The following is a 4088-nucleotide window of genomic DNA, read 5'->3' as shown; positions in this document are numbered from 1 at the left end:
TCGGGTACCTCGTGTATCTTTCTTAATGTACATAAATACCAGTAAATGGTTAATGCAACAAATAATAGATGGGTGGTCTAGCAAGCGCAGGGTCGGTGGTTGGAGCCTGTCTCCTCCTGTTCACGTGTCAAAGTCTTCCTGAGCAAGACACAGAATCCCAAACTGCTCCCAGTGGTTCGGCCTGCAGTGCTATAAGGGGTTTTCCTACTACAATAGGGCTCAGGCGCAGCACCCAAGCCATTTTAGGCCCCACCTAATATGGTAATGGTATGCAAAATTGCATATTTCTTTTATTGAATACATAGCATTTTCTTGGGGGAGTACCCCTAAAACCTCCGATAAATATGGGCACCTAAGTCTTCCACAAACTTAGGGAAAACACTGTGTGTGTGTGTGTGTGTGTGTGCGTGTGAATGGGTGAGTGTGAGATGCTTCATCTAAATGTATTGCGCTCTCCGCTTCACCAACCTAAGCAGCAGTTGTTCCGATAACTTTACATTCAATTATAAATAACTTTCAGAATTGTTATTTTTTCGAAAAAACAACTTTACCACTAAATTGAAGAGTGCCTGTGTTGGAATTGAACACAGTGCTAACTGCAGAGGAGAGGATGGAATTCATCTGGAGCCTTTGAACAGCCGAACGATTGCTGCATCATTACACCATTTGTATACGTGGTAGTGATGTGTGTGTGTGTGTGTGGGAGGCGGTTATTTCTCTGAAGTCAGTCCCACAGCTACAGATCATTTGTCTTCAGCACCTGGGCCTCCTGGCTCATCCTCTCCAGATGAAGTGAAAATGTCAAAGGAAACATGCAAACGGCTGGAACTGCATGCAGCCTCTTCCCTGCATCTCGGACATAACACGCCAATATGGAAGTCATCACGGTTACAGTATATTCTGTAAAATACTTTAAGAAACCATATTTACATGGTCTGGATTAGCTCAGAGGTTTCTGGCTTTGGTTACAATGACATGACTGAGCTAGCATAATGTAACTGGGCATGTTTGTGCATGCAAATCCAGTTTTAAAGATCAACAGGCATGTATTACAGTTGCTGGTGTTACAAAAGGCTAAAGCTAACCTGAGATCGTATAATAACGGCACACAGCTACTAAAGGTTAACCTAGCCGTTAACATGGATCCCCCTGGCTCGTTTTCCCTGCGTGTTGCGTTTAATGTGAGAATGAGACTGACTTAGTAGAAACGTGTGGTATGCAGCGTGCTGCTTGAGGCTCTTTTTTTTCGACCGCTCCCAGCCGGAACTCAATCTCCTCAATGAATCACTTCCTCATCATCTCCACACCTGGCGCCTTGGCTACATCAGATCAACCAACAGGCTTTGTTGTGGTACTCGAGATCGGTCTTGGTCTCAAGACCACTTTTTGAAGTTCTTGGTATTACTCAGTATTATCTCGGTCTTCGATGAAGAGGACTCAGGACCCTGCAGCTGAGGATCACTAAATTGTCTGTGTATCATCTGATTTATGTGTTCATTACTGTTATTGGATGTAAAACTTCCAGCTTCAAATGCAACCAATTACTTGACTCATTTGTAATTTAAAATGTGTTACTGTTAAACCCCTCTCCCCGCCCCGCGGGAAATCCAGACCCAAATCCGAAAGATTAAGGGTCTGTCACTGAGTAATGAAAATGGCCCAATTCAATGGACGGCACCCATAGACAGTATATAAGAATGGACCAACAGATCCTGTTGCTCTGGACGGAGACCAGTGAAGGCCATTAGAAGCACTTTTCCGGTGATGGCTGAGCGTTACTGCACAGCCTCCAACTGAGAGAGACGACGTAAATGTGATGTGAGCAACCTGTCTGAAAGTTGTAAGTCTTCTGGTAGCTGTGCCAAGACAAATCTCAATCATTCCCAATCTTACAGAGACGGAGAGTATAGGTATATGTAAGAAGATAACATGGGCACAGGCTAATTATTGCTAACTAAAATGATAGTTAACATTAGTAATTAAACGTAAACAGCTAATGTAAGTCCAAACTGTCTGCGAGCTTCTCCTGTACTATACGGTAATTCCTCTGCTATGCGACAGTAAGTCCCGTGGTTATGACACAATCGTTAGCCTATTTTTACAAAAACGTCTGCTACGGAGCCATAACGTGAGCTACAAGGTAATGGAGCCTTTTATACATTGTCGTGTTTCTTTAGAAATAAACAATGGAAAAAATAGAATCTTTAAATGCTTCAGATGTTAGGTTATTCGCTGTCAAAGTGACGTCAAAATGAATGGCAGTCAATGGGATGCTAACGTGGGGTGAGTGCTTATTAGCATCAAAATGGTGCCATAGGAGGTTGGGGTTGTGAGAAGAATCTTATCACCTTGGCGGCACCAACCATGCATTTAAAAATCTCACTGCACGCAATTGGATAACACTACGACCAATCACAACAATAGACGGGGTGACATATCCAGAGTCCCATACGCTGAGCTACCAGCTGGGCTAACTGGTAGATTAAACTCTTAGCTACCAGCGGAGCTAACTGGTAGATTAAACTCTTAGCTACCAGAGGAGCTAACTGGTAGATTAAACTCTTAGCTACCAGCGGAGCTAACTGGTAGATTAAACTCTTGCTGTATCTGGTTGGCAAAACAGCAAAAACGTCTTTCTTGCAAAGGAACGATTGGAGCGCCGTCTTCTGTTCCGCTTTTAGATAAAAAGCCAAGTCTAACTCGTTCATTGTAGCGGCCAAAGCTGTTTCAAACAACTGGTGTTCATCCGTAGCGATCTTGCAATGTACACTAATGACTTGGACGTTGCAGCGCTGTCTTCATCTGTTTATCTTGCCTCTGGCCCGCCTATATCAGATACACCGATGTGATTGGTGCGGCTCGGCTACAAGGGCATAGTTAATGAGCATCATTACTCATTGCCAGAGTGACTCGCTGAGCAAATTCAAATTGTGGATGGACAGCTATGGAAATAAAACCCAACTTGTAATGAACCACAGTTTTCCTTTTAAAAAAAAAAAAGCTTTATTTTGTTGTCGAAAGACATGTTTTCATGATACCAATTCCAATATCCGCATGCCAACTCAGCCACAGAGTTGAGTGTGATGAATGTTTGAGCCTCTAACGGCTGCTGACTTACATTCTGCTAAACACTTCCCTCGGCTGCCCACTCGATTGCACCATTTTGTGAGTGTGTTAATGCCTGATACGTGATTGAAGTTAGGCAATAAATAAATAATGTTGAATAAATAGAGCATTTAAAGAAAAAAAAAAATCCTTTGCCTGGTAAATATAATGGCATTTTCCTCTCAAGAGCTGCTGTGCTGGAGGCCTGTTGCTGCACCTCAACAGACACACAAACACACACGCACGCACGCACGCACACACACACACACACACACACACACACACACACACACACACACACACACACACACACACACAGTTATACACTGGGTCGAGTGCAGGATTTGCAAATCTGTTTATTTGCCAAAACAAATTGAGAGAGATTTTTTAGTTTATTGATGTATGCTTGGCATCACTATGGAACCTACCAAGTTAGACATGGCATTTCCATGTATGCAAATTTAAATTAAAAAAAACAATATTTTATTTACGAACGAAACAAGGTTCAAATAATATATAATGTTTAGGCCCTTAGTTTGGGATGAATAATAATAATAAAAGAAAAAGTGAATAAGATTCCTGCGAAAGCTGTATTGCATATATATATTCTATAGAACATCTTCAGGTTGATCTTTTATAGGACGTACAACATGGGAGAGAAATAAAATCAGCTTACAGCTTTAATGCCCTATTGCGTGTCAAACTATCCTGCAGGAGTGCAAAATGAAAGTCTCACCCTCAGGGGGCGTATCACAAAATTCTGGGCCCTGTAGAAAGGCATTCTCTATGGGCCTCTCCCCACATCCACAGCTATTCATTCTAGCATCTTTTTGGGCCCTCCTCACATGAGGGACCTGGGTACTCAGTCCCCTTTCCACCCCCTTTCCACCCCCAGTCCGACACCCCTGCTCACCCTGGCTGGAGTCTTTGAAGCAGTCAGAGTTATGGCTTTGAGAGTCTCCGGAGCTTCTGTCCTGCATGGG

This window comes from Sander vitreus, chromosome 13 (genome assembly GCF_031162955.1).
Source record: "Sander vitreus isolate 19-12246 chromosome 13, sanVit1, whole genome shotgun sequence".
NCBI classification, from domain to species: Eukaryota; Metazoa; Chordata; class Actinopteri; order Perciformes; family Percidae; genus Sander; species Sander vitreus.
The sequence above is the reverse complement of the archived record's forward strand: the minus strand, read 5'-3'. Positions refer to the sequence as shown.